We start from the raw sequence: 13157 nt of genomic DNA, 5'->3' as shown, positions 1-13157 counted from the left end.
AATGTACATTATTGAAATGTATTCCATTTTTGTTCCTAAAAACAATAAAAAGAAATACAACAATGCCAGCAAATCCCACATTTACTTGCTAACTTACAATAATCTCTTTCTCTGAACAAGCTTAGAAAAATAAATCTAGAGTTCCTTAATAACATAGGTAAATATTTAAAGTTTTGTTTTTGGTTTTCAGGATATTTTGTGAATATTTGTTTTATGTTGATTATGATTTCTGGATGAGGCTAGAACAAGAAAGAAGAAAAATTTCTGTCCACACTTCACCTTGACAGTTGGCATCTTTCCTTTCTTCCATGTCTTGGCTTCCAGGACTAGATCAATGATTTTAATAAAGGCATTTGCATCTCTTTTGCATGTGTGAATTTTCTTCACTCAGGAACCCTGGGACAGGAGAGAGGAGTTTCTCCAGTCCCCAAGGGGCTCTGATGGAGCCCAGAGGTCAAGGCGTCCAGTCTGATGGGTCAGGGCCTGGGAATGGCGGTGGTGCTGAGGCTGGAGGGTGGAGAGGATGCTGAAACTAAACACCGAATGCAGCTGCTTATTAGACTAAGAAGGAAAATTATTCAAGAGAAAGACTTTATGTTTCATACTGATTCCTGTCTCACCCTCTCACACTCCAAGATTTGCCCAGATTAAATTCTGACCTTGATTCAGGCCCAGAAATAAAGTTCCTTTGTCATTAGCCCAGAGACACCTGGCCATGCCCATGCCCACCACAGGGAGGGGAGGTTTGCTCAAGTCCATGGCAGTATGACCTGGGGTCACCTAAAGACCTGAGGCAGCCCCTTGTCCTTCTCCAGCCCCGGTCTCATATGTTGATGATTTTCTGTAGTGTGGTGTTTGTCTCCTTATTTCTTGTATATCTCTGGCTGATTTTTGGTTTGTGCTTATCATATGGTTCATATATACCAAGCTATGTTTACAGCAGTCTGTTCTAGTTGATGGTCGACAAAGCACATATTCTTGAAACACAAGACGAATGACAGTCTATTACATAAAGCACACACACACACACACACACACACACAGAAAAGCAACATCTCTCCCCAACACACACACACAGTATGCCCACAAGATTAGCATGCTTGCAGTCAAAACTAAGGGCTAGCAAAGGTGTAAAATAACAAATTTCAATAATACAGTAAAGTTATTTTGTAGATTTTGTTGATCTCAGTTTAACAGAGAATTTTCCAGTCCCTATAGCATATGTGAAAGTTAACACCTCATTAATTTTAAAATACCTTTTACCAAGATTTGCTTATAGCTAAGTTAACAGGTTATTTTTTTGTTATTCATTCAGTGTTATTTTTAACAAATTCCAGTGAATAGGACATATGTTGGAAAAAAACACTATTGTTTGATGAACAATAATAAATATTACATTCCTACAACTGTAGTCTATATATTTAAATTCAAGAGTTACTGCTCCTACACACTGATCAGTGTCCTGCAAATGGTTCTCAGGGGATCACAGCGCCTGGCACCAGCGGTGATTGGATCTATGGTCCTGGAGTGACTCAGCAGCAGGTTTGAGCCCTGGGGTGGGGTGTAATGACCTGAGGGAGGCCATGCTCAGGCGGGTGCATTTGTTTAGTCGGGGTGACTGGTGAAGGCAGGTTCTCCTGGACCCATTCAGTAGGAATTTAAAATGACCACAGTACACAGAAAAGTGTTCTGTGTAATTAAACTTTTCATACACAATTCTAATTACACTACATGTCTACATAAGTAAGAACTGATAAAGTAATTCCCAATTTTTTTAACACTTGCATTCAGAAAGCCTATTTTTCTTTACATAACATATTTTCCACTTTAATAGACACCCCGTTGTCCAAATTAGTTCATTATATTGAGGTTTTAGTGTATAATTACATTTTTTAAGCTACTCTGTTTTTTTGTTTGTTTGTTCTTTTATTCATTGATTTTTTTTTTTTTTTTAAGCGGGAAGGGAAGTGACAAGGTGGAGAGACAGAAACACCTATGAGAGAAAATCCATTGGCTCCCTTCCATGCCTCCCTGTGGACTGGGCCCAGAGCCTGGGCATGTGCCCTGACCGGGAATCTGGATGGCAACCTCTTGGTGCAGGGGTCCATGCCCAAGCACTGAGCCACACTGGCCGCGCTTACTGTATCATTTTAAATCCCCAAAGAAATATATCCATTAAGCTAATGAAATGAAGGAATGTTGTTCTGTAACTCCAGGTTTTGGAATGAAAAAAGCTAGACCTTTAAGGGTACCCTTGTTTGTGTTCCCTATTTCTGTATCACTAGAAAATGGATGGTCCCACAATAAGTTCTCGAAAACTCTGGGGGCCCCACGTGTATTCGTGTATTCGCAATCATCTCCATAGGGGAATTCTAAAGGGGTCCTGATTGCTGGGCCCCAGGCAGGTGATTGACACCTGGCTAGGCTTTGTTCTCCAGGGAGAGTCCTTGTAGGCTCCCCATGGCCTTGGATGAGGGAGCTCAAGTCCCCTTGGCATGGAGAGCTTGGGCAGGTTGGAAAAGTCACCCAGTCTGAGTAGGGATCGCCAGCGAACACCCCACCCCCATGTGCGGTCCCTGACCCGCAGAGCGCATCCTCTCCAGGTGCTCAGGATGGCTGGTTTCCCAGGCCACGTGTCCAGTTCACCCGTCTCCACGACCTTCACCAACCACCCCAGCGATCCTGGAGCGGGTCACCTCCCCCGGTTGCCAGCAGGCGCTGGGCACTCGGTTTGCGACAAGTCGGAAGGGGTAAGGACAGCTGCTGCGGGGTGGTCAGGCACTGAGGAACCCTGAACTTCTGGGTGCGATTGGAGAGGAGGATGGGGAGAAGGCGGAGGAGGGGCCCCGAAGGCGGAGGAGGGGCCACAGAGAGGTGCTGAGCTGCATGAGCCCCCTGGTCCCTGAGATGGACTCGGGCGGGAAGCACCAGGGCCGACCAGAAGCGATTTCCCGGCTAAGTGGAGTCCTCGAGGCTGCTGTCTGTCTGTGGTTTTTCTTTTTAATGTTTGATCTTTATTGATTTTAGAGAGAGAAGAAGGGAGAGGGAGAGAGTGATGGAAACATCGATGAGAGAGAACATCGGTTGGCCGCCTCCTGCACGCCTCCCACTGGCTATTGGGCCCACAACCTGGGCACGTGCCCTGACCGGGAACGGAACTGGCGACCTCTTGGAGCGTGGATCACGCTCAACCACTGAGCCACACCAGCCAGGCTGTCTGTTGTTTTTCCTGGAGGCCCATCGCGTGTGGGCAAGTCAAGTGAAAGCCAAAGTGGTCACCCCGGTGAGTCCAGGGGACCCCACTGCTCTGCTTGCGCCCAGCAAGGCCAAGGGATCCCGGGTCCCCTCTGGAAGCAGCACCGTCCATCGCCACCTCTGCCTGGTCCTTCCCTGCGGACAGCACAGGAACCCGCGGGAGAAATAAAGGACTGGCATTGTTGTTTTTTTTAATCACCTTTATTTTGTAGCGAAAAGATAATTATCTAAGCATCTGAGGACACCACTGCCCTCATTGTCGTGAAGCAAATGCAGAGATGTTACTGTAACGTCTTTGCTCAGGGAGGATGGTGCAGTGAGGGGAGTTAGTGGGCATCTCAGGGGTCCTTGGTGTTATAACCCAGTAATTCTCCATCCCCTAGAAGAAGGACCTTGTCCTATCCTTGACCCCGAGTTGTTTTTGCAAAAACTCTTGAACAGGAAGGTATGCATCAGCCAAGACCACAAGGGTGTTGACCATGAGCTTAACCAGTCAGGAGATGCCAGATAGGGCAATGAGACATTCAGGGCTGGGGTCTAGGAAATGTTCAGAAATATAAAATAAACAAATTGTGCAGCTGCTAACTGCTGATATCAGCTTCTGTACCGGTAGCTCGCTTGCTCTGCTAAACTCTTGAATGACCACTGTCCTATATAAGCAACCCTCCCCCTGAGCTCTGGGCTGCAGTCCCTGCGCAGGTAATAAAGCTCCTAATATTCAAAATTACTTTGTGCCGAGTGAGGTTGATTCTCCTGGGGTACAACATTTGGAGTCCCCAGAGAGATCACCGCGAGGTCCCCCTCCCTTTGGGGTGGACCTCCTGGGACTAGTGAAGGAAGCCTCCATATCCTTCGCCTTAAATTGGCTTTCGATTTGACCAGGAGCTTTTTAAATCCGTCCGGGGACGGGTGGAGGTAGGGAAACCGCATCCTTTCCACCTGTTTTTGTTTCGGTTGTTCGTTTCATCGAGGGCTGCATCGGTGTTCCGCAGGGGGACGCCCCAGAACTGCCTCACCCGGTCCCGACGGGACGCCGTTCCCCGACTTTAGTTTCGGATCCAGTTGTGGATTCGGTTGGTGAATGAATGTGAAGTTCGCTGTCTGCTGTTGTCTGTCTTTGTGTTGAGGTTGTGAGCCGGCTACTTTTCTTCCTACAGGATGGGGCAAGCCCACGCGAAGGCCCGAACCCCGCTGCAATGCCTGCTGAGTCACTGCTCTGATTTCTTTAAGGCTCCTGTGACTAGGGGAAGCCAGCAGACCCAGGCTTCCTCAGGACCTGTGTGAATTAGAGCGGCTCACTTTTGGGGTAGGATGGCCCAGTACAGGCTCCTTTGACTCAGAGTTAGTGCAGGCACTCACCAGGGCCAGGGGCGGGGCAGCAGAGTTCCCTGGGGGGCAAAGCGGGGGGGGGGGGGGGCGGGGGGTCCAGCTGCAGAAGGGGCTGTTCCTTCCGGGCCCGCCAGGGCTGCTCCTCCACAGCGGTTTGGTGGCAGCTAGTTTCCAACAAGCTTCTCTGAACTTTGGGGAGTTGAATATAGGGATCCCAGGCATGGGTGCGACGTGCTCTTAGAGAGTTAAAAAAACACTTCGCCCAGCGTAAACATAGGTGTTAGGACGTCGCTCCCCTTTTCTGCGTCCTTTTGTAAACCTGGTGTCAGAGGAAATGTTCCCATTTTTCTGCCCGAGGTGGGACCCAAATACTGCCGGGGGAAGGGCTTCCTTAGACACTTCTCACCGAGTTGTCCTGTTAGGCCTATTGGCCCAATGGCTGAATTAGCAAAGGTGGTAATAGCAGCCTGAAGGGAAACAGGGTACATGGAATAGCATCACCCTAGGAAAGGAAACATGGGGAAGGGTCAGAACTGCAGGCCTAGGTCCCGATTAAGGACAGAAAAGACAAGGGCAAAGTCAGGTGTAGAGGAACAAATAAAAAGCCGTCCTTAATTCAGGAAAATGACAGGGCTAGGGCTCCTTCCAACTGAGCCCTCCGGAACCCAGAATAATACTAAATAGTAGGGCACAAACTAGTTAGTCTCCTGGTAGACACTGGTGGAGCAGACTCAGTGTCCACTGAGCCAGTGGGGCCCTAACCTATCCCTGGACTCCAAAGAGGACTATAGACCTTGGGAAAAATACTGTGACTGATTCCTTTCTGGTCCTGCCCGAATGCCCACACCCCCTACTCAGACGTGCTCTCCTCCAGAGATCATTCAAGTGCTGGCCACTGCCACTCCAGGCCAGCCCCCACTTCAAGTTCCACAAGACGTTGGCCATCAATCCTGCCAGCCTGCCTCCAGATGATGACCCGGAGAAAGCTCTGCAGGACTACCTGGAGGCAGTCGACACTGTAGATGGCCGACCAGACCTCAGGGATGACCCACTGCCATCATCAGATGAGGTATTGTTCACGGACGGGAGCAGTTATGTCCAGGAAGAAATCAGGTATGCTGGGACAGCAGTAGACACTCTGGATGGTGTCATCTGGTCACAGTCCTTGAATAAGGGAACTTCAGCCCAATGGGCTGAACTCATAGCCCTAATCCAGGCTCTCTGATGGGGCAAGAGAGATCTGCTGCAGACCAGAGCCGCCCTAAAACCAGTGGGGACTCACCACATACACTAGGTCGGAAAATGACCTAGCCCAGCAGAAACAAGTCATGAAGGAAATCAATGGATGATGGACACTGCCTGATGGGAGGTTGTTAGTCCCAGAGGCTCTGGGTCGGACTTGAGTCAGCCAGCTGCACCAGACTACCCCCCTAGGTTACACCGCGCTCACTGAACTCCCGAGAGGCAGGCAATGTCCAGTAAGGTCACAGGGAAAGGGAGAAGGTGGAAGGAAGCAGGAATGTGCAGGTCTAAGTAGGGAGGAGGAGGAGAAAAGCTGGGGGATGTGCAGACAGCGGGTAGATTGACAAGCTCTCAGGTTCATGTCAGGGGAGGGACTAGAAAAGTCGCAGAGGGTCTGTGTAAGTTGAAGAAGGATTGTGTAAGTCATAGAGGGTCTATCAGCAAGCTGAAGAAGGATTGTGGAGACGGAAGAAATAAAAAGGAAAGGATTATGCAGAGGAAATAAAAAGTTAAGGAAGGATAAAAGAAAGGGACATACATATTGCAGGAAGACGGGACAGTGGAGGAATACTCAGGAAGGGAAGAAGATAGGACACTGAGGGGGAGAGCCTGCCCCTAGTAATAGATTAACAGTCTGGGATGCAGTAAAGGGAGGAACAGATTTAGGCTACTCCTGGCCCTTAGATCAGACAACAGCCCTGCCTTGATAGCAAAGATATCACAGGATTCTCTAAGGGATTCAATATAAATTAGCAGCTCCATTGTGCTTACCGCCCACAGAGTTCCAGGCAGGTGAGCACATGAACAGGACTTTAGAAACCGGTGAAATCTGGACCACTCTGCTCCCCTCGCCCTCTTACAGTTCTTGCAGGCCCTGCAGTCTGCCCAGAGGCTGTCCATAAACACATCTGGGATGCCATGCCTGTGCCCACCGCGGACCCTGTGCACCCTTTCCAGCCCGGGGACTCAATGTAGGTAAAGAAATTCACCACCCGGGGACGAACTCCAGCCTGGAAGGGACCATACGCTGTCATCCTGCCTGCACCAATGGCTGTCAAGGTCAACGGCATCCTGGTCTAGCTGCACCACTCCTGGCTGAAGGCGGAAAAAGCAGAATGGACGGTGCAGACCTCTCCAGATCCCTTAAAAATGAGACTCTTGCGTTTATCGGGACTCTAATTTTTCTGATTATGACTATACAGGGGAATCTTTATAGATCTAGGCCCCAGTGGAACTGGGAACTTAGAAATAGGATATTAGGGGAGGTCTTAAGAAATGTCACCACAAAGGGGATAGAAAAACCTATATTCAGTTTCAAACTATGTGATCTCATGAGAGGTCATAGGCACAGATAACATTACTGAAGATTGATGTCATATAGAAAGGCCCCTACCCTGGGCTTATAGGACATCTACAGGGGAATGGGAACTATGGGGGTAGGAACCTATGTATGCCAAGGGAGTGGTACTGTCACCACAAGTTACTTAAATACAAATCAATAGTTTTGTCCATCTTGAGGTTGTGAAACCATATTTACTACTAAGGACTATCTAAGAAGCAGGGACCCTCATTCAGGTTTTAGAAGGTTAACCAAGACCAAGGGTTTCCCTATAGAAAATCTGACCCCATGCAGATTACTGTCATTAGTCAGCCAGACCTTTATTAGGCCACAGGAAGGTCATAGGGGCTGACTGCTGGTTATGCCCAAATTCGAGGCCACCTTATTATAAAGGGCTAGGCCTCTCCGAACCAATTTCCCAGACCCCATACGCTGACAACTGTACATGGGACCAGCCCAAGTTAACTTTGGGGACTACCCAAAGGCAAGGGACTTGCATATGCCCAGCTAAGTATAAGCGTGAGCAGTACAAAGCAGATGAGGTTTAGATCTCCCTTTCCTGAAGCAGGGAAGACTCTGTGTAGCACTAGGCGAAATCTGCTGTTTCTATGCCAATAATTCAGGAATAATACAGGGACAGAGTTAGTTTCCTTAATAAGAAAAAAAGTCAATGATTTCACTTGTACATCATACCAGTAGGGATGTAATAACTCCATTCTGACCCTCAGTTACTGCACATACACACCCAGGCAGACTCTTTTTCTTATAAACATAAGGGCCTTGAAAAACCCAAAGAAGACTATAAAGATAAGGGGTTAATAACAGCCTCAGGAAACTGAGAGGAACCATGAGAAAAAAGAGATTAATGGTTACCCTCACCTGTAACAAGCTCCTCTCTCCCCCTTCTCTGGATCAGCCGCCCTTACCGCTGGCAAAAGCGGCGCCAAGGGATTGTAGTTTGTTTTTCTGTAGTTTGTGCCTTTAAAAGCAGGCAACAAAGAAGGCAGGTGGCTGAGGATTTGGGGAGAGCACCCCCTGCCACCGGTATGATAAAGTGCTTCTTTACAACTCAGCTGTGGGTCTCTGGTATCTCACTGACATTTTACCCCTTTAGAGGCCCAGCCAACAGCTCAGGAGCCATCAGAGAGGGTGTTCAGGTTCTGAGGAAGCGCCTCGCACAACGGGCCAGAAGCGAAGAGGCCTGTGATGGCTGGTTCGAAGGCCTTTATAACTGGTCCCCTGGCTCACTACTCTGCTCTCTGCTCTAGCAGGCCCCTCATACTCCTATTTGTAGGACTGACATGTAGAGCTATAAGCATAAACAAATTCATTGCTTTCGTAAGAGAGCGAGTGCAATATGTCAAATGATGAGTCCTGGCCTCTCATTACCAAAGGTTGTCATTAGATGAACAACAGGAATCAATGATTTGATCTGTACATAAGGCCAGTGGGGAATGTTATAACCCAGTAATTTTCCATCCCCTAGAAGGACCTTGTCCTATCCTTGACCCCGAGTTGTTTTTGCAAAAGCTCTTGAACAGGAAGGTATGCGTCAGCCAAGACCACAAGGGTGTTGACCATGAGCTTAACCAATCAGGAGATGCCAGATGGGGCAATGAGACATTCAGGGCTGGGGTCTAGTAAATGTTCAGAAATATAAAATAAACAACTGTGCAGCTGCTAACTGCTGATATCCATCCGCTTCTGTCCAAGTAGCTCGCTTGCTCTGCTGAACTCTTGAGTAACCCTTGTCCTATAGAAGCAACCCTCCCCCTGAGCTCGGGGCTGCAGTTCTCCTCTGTGTAGGTTGGCTGCAGTCCCTGCGCAGGTAATAAAGCACCAAATATTCAGAATTACTTTGTGTCCGAGTGAGGTTGACTCTCCTGGGGTACAGCACTAGGGGGCCAGCGTGGTCTGGGCCACAGCGCTTAGGATCTCCGCCTCAGGACGTGCGGTGGTGGCTGTCGGACAACGAGGTGGCTCCGAAAGGTCCAGGCCCTCAAGATTTCAGATGTCACTTGCCTGTCCTGGAGCGAGGTGACCCTTTCCAGGGAGTTTCTGGGGTCGAAGCCTCTCCCGGGGACCTCTGACTCTTTGGGGGCCACGGCCATCGGGTCTCTGCGACCTGCCCCGGGTGCTCTGTTCTCCAGGAAAGTGTCCGTTTCAACCATCCCCCGAGAAGCCCACAGGGGCTGAGAACATTTCCCAGGGAGTCTCCCCCTGGTCCCAGAGTGCTCGCAGGGCTCCGGAATGAAAGGCGGCCAGGCGGCCTGCCGAGTCAGAGGGGCTCAGGGCTGCGGGATCCGGGCCCCTGCTCGCCCGGGAAAAGGCTGCGGCTCCCATCCGACCCCCCCAGGGCACAGGGGATCTGGTATTCAGAAGCCCCCAGCCCGCGGTGTTGTATGCTCTTCTGGTCTCTTGGGGGTCCTAACCAGTTGGTAGGAAGTGGGCTGGCGACTTTAATGCTATGAGATAATTGAATCACCCAATCATTTTGGGTGAAGTTATTTGTGGTCAAACTCTCTTCACCATAGATTGAGTCAGGGGTGGAAAGAAACGTACCAGTGCACCGGAGGAAAGGAAACTGTTTTCAGGACACTGAGTGTTGGAAAGCCCCAGATCATACTGCTGGTTTGGGAAAAGGAAACTGAAACCAGTCTCCGAGCAGAGGGATGTTTGAGGTTGGGGGTTGGGAGGCTGGAAGCTGGGGTCAGTAGGGGGGAAGGAGGGGACAGGGAGGGCACCCAATTCTTCAAGTGGACTTTCCCTTCCCCACGCTGTCTTCTCCTGGTGAATTGTTCAGTTCAAAGGACCTCAGACTGTGCTGGGACCAGTGTCACCCAAAGAAGCTCCAGAAACAGTCTGCCTGGATGAGGGGCAGCTCTGCACCTCTCCCCAAGTGACCCCTCAGGTTTTCTCACCTCTCCAGGCCTCCGGTTGTCATCTCTGAAATGACCGTGAACTCTCATTGGAAAGTAGCTTTCGGGAACGCATGCAATAACAAAGCGAATACAGGTATTTAGGATTACTGGGCAGAAATTAATTTGTTCAGTTATTCTTATGATGATCATTATTATCAATAGTATTACGGACAGGATTATCATCTTAATGAGAGCAAATGTTAACTACTGCCTTTCTTTGAAAGTTTTCTTTCTCTAAATTGATTATTTTTCCTCAGCACATAATATCCATTGTGAATTCTATTCCAATACATCCTTCCTCTGTGTCAAATAGCCTGTTCACCTAAGTACCTTAAAGATTTCAGTTAGATATTCATCTTACTGCCGTAACATCTGGTCTTTCCAACACTTAGGGAGCACCTTTTGTTATCCTTCCATGTTCCCGGTGCTACGACGGGACTGTACCCACAGAGACGAAGAACTGGCTACAGTTTTCAGACATGACATTGTAGTTAGAGAACAAAAACGCAGCCAGGGGACCATTCAGAACCCAGCCAGCCACATGAGCGTTGTAGTAGCTGATTTGATGACCAGAAAGAAACATTCTACACCTGATACCTCACTTCAAAGTCACATTTTTATTATTTGCTTAACTGTAGGGGGTGAAAAAAAAGACTACGGTAGAAATAATAAATTAGACATAACAGAACAGAAGAACATCGAACAATGAAATAGTGAAGATGGAAAATGATTGAAAGCTCAAGCTAGCTGAAGATGTAGGGGAGCTGCTTGGGACACTCACAGCTGAGTTGAGAATTGGGGCAGAGGTGCTCAGAATCAAAGAGCTCAGCCTGGAGGGTAGAAGTGTCAGGCCAACTGAGAATTGTCACAGCTGAGGCCAAGGGAGGGGGGAGGTACAGCCAGCCTGTGTTGTGGGGGCCAGGAAGTCACAAGGGTGAGAACCAGCGGGGGGCCCTGGTTCTCAGTATCAATCACCAGCAAGGTGCAACTGGCAAACTATATGATAATAATATCAGAGCAGGAGCAAGAAGGTATCTATCTGGGCGTTCATACTTGGGTACAGATATTGACAGATCTCCCTTTGGATTTTGTAACGCTCTCAAGTTCAGAGGGAATTGTGATGTGTAAGGCTCTTAACTTCAGAGAGCATCCTGATGCATAGTAACCCTGGCATATTTGTGTTTTATATTCGCTGAATCTTGCTTTGGGAGCTCAACAGATTTTTAACATATTTCTACGTGTGTCTATTTTATACACACACACATATAAATATAACTCTGGTACCATCAAGTTTTGATCGATTTATATTCATAGCTCTTGGACATCTTTTGACAAGGTTCTATTTGTCGTTTTTTAAATTATTTTAGAGAGAGAGGAAGGGAGAGGGAGAGAAAGATAGAAACATCGATGAAAGAGAACATCGAATGGCTACCTGTTTTATTTTATTTATTTTAGAGAGAGAGGAAGGGAGAGGGAGAATGATAGGAACATTGATGAGAGAGAACACTGAACCGATGCCTCCTGCATGCCCCCTCACTGGGCATCAGGCCCACAACCTGGGCATGTGTCCTGAGCAGGAATCGAACTGGTGACCTCTTGGTGCATGGGTCAATGCTCAACCACTGAGCCACACCAGCTGGGCTATATTTGTAGTTTTAGCTGTTAATTTGAAACATTTCAAGTATGCCCATAGCAAAAAATAGTTTAATGAACCCTAATGTGTGCATTACCGAGGCTTTAACAATTTTCCATAGTTGGCAATCTTGCTTCAATATCTGCACAGGGGTTTTTGTTTTTTTGCCAGAGTATTTTAGAGTAAACCATACACATTGTATCATTCTCCCTGGCAGTACTCCAGTATTTATCCATAACACATCAGGCCTCCTTTTATAATCACAATGTCATTATTATACTTCATAGATTTTTATTTATTGATTGATTTTAGAAAGAGAAGAAGGGAGAGAGAGAGAAACATTGAGGAGCGAGATCATGGAGGAGAGAGAACATTGACTGGCCGCCTCCTGCACGCCCCCCACTGGGGATCTGGCCCACAACCTGGGCATGTGCCCTGATCGGGAATGGAACTAGCAACCTCTTGGTGCAGGGTCGATGCTCAACCAGTGAGCCACACCAGCCGGCCTATACTTTATAGTGTTAACAATAATTTTAATGTTATCTAATAATCAGTAGGTGTTCAAACTGCCCTATCTTTGAAATGCCTCTTTTCAGTTTATTTCTTGTTGTTGTTGTTGTTGTTGTTAATCCTCACCAGAAGATATTTTTTTTCATTGATTTTTACAGAGAGTCAAAGGGAGGAAGGGGGATAGAGAGAGAGAGAGATCAACTGGTTGTCTCCTGCAGGTGACCTCGTCAAACCTGTAACCCAGGTACATGTGTGCTCTTGACAGGGAATCGAACCCTCGACCCTTTGGTTTGTGCGTGAGGCTCTAACCACGGAGCCGCCTGCAGGGCTTCAGCTGACCCACACATTGCATAGAATTGATTTGTCTCATTAAAACTGTTTTTGTTTTGTAGTTAATTATTACCCTCTCCCCTGACCCTTTTTCTTGCCTTTTTGTTGTTGTTAATCCTCACTAGAGGATATTTTCCATTGCTCTTTTTTTAGATAGAGTGGAAGGGGGTGGGGGCGAAACATCTCACATTATTGGTTGCCTCCTGAAGGACTCCAACTGGGGCCAGGATGGAATCAGCAACCCAGATACAGGTCCTTGACCCAGAATCGAATCCAACCCTGAGCCCTTCGTTCTGAGAGCTGAGGGTCCAACTGCAGAGCCAAACTGGCCAGGGCTTTTACTTGCCTTTCATTGTTTACAAATGTAGGTGATTTGTCCTGTGGAATTTTTCACTTCCTGAATTTGGCTGATTGTTCCCTATGTGTTGTTTCATTTTCTTTTATTACACATAGCTCTTGTGAACCTATGATCTTGATGTTTATTAGATTTAGTTAGAATTTCATAGGCAAAAATACTTCATAAATGATGCTGAGTCTTCCTATTAATTAAGAGGCACATTATATCTGAGAGTGAGATTAAGAACTGTAGCTGGATTTA

At 47.7% G+C, this 13157-nt stretch overlaps 1 long non-coding RNA gene across 1 annotated transcript; it reads left to right on the top strand.

The window, feature by feature from the left end:
- The first annotated feature begins 3971 nt into the window (after nt 1–3971).
- On the top strand, nt 3972–7823 carry LOC118642256. Its single transcript, XR_004961682.1, has 4 exons — nt 3972–4170; nt 4413–4561; nt 5459–5697; nt 6689–7823. It is a non-coding gene; the product is annotated as an uncharacterized LOC118642256 (long non-coding RNA).
- Nucleotides 7824–13157: the final 5334 nt, after the last annotated feature.

The sequence above is a fragment of the Molossus molossus genome, unplaced genomic scaffold (genome assembly GCF_014108415.1).
Source record: "Molossus molossus isolate mMolMol1 unplaced genomic scaffold, mMolMol1.p scaffold_m16_p_3, whole genome shotgun sequence".
Taxonomy (NCBI): domain Eukaryota; kingdom Metazoa; phylum Chordata; class Mammalia; order Chiroptera; family Molossidae; genus Molossus; species Molossus molossus.
This window is presented reverse-complemented; position numbering and strand designations above follow the sequence as displayed.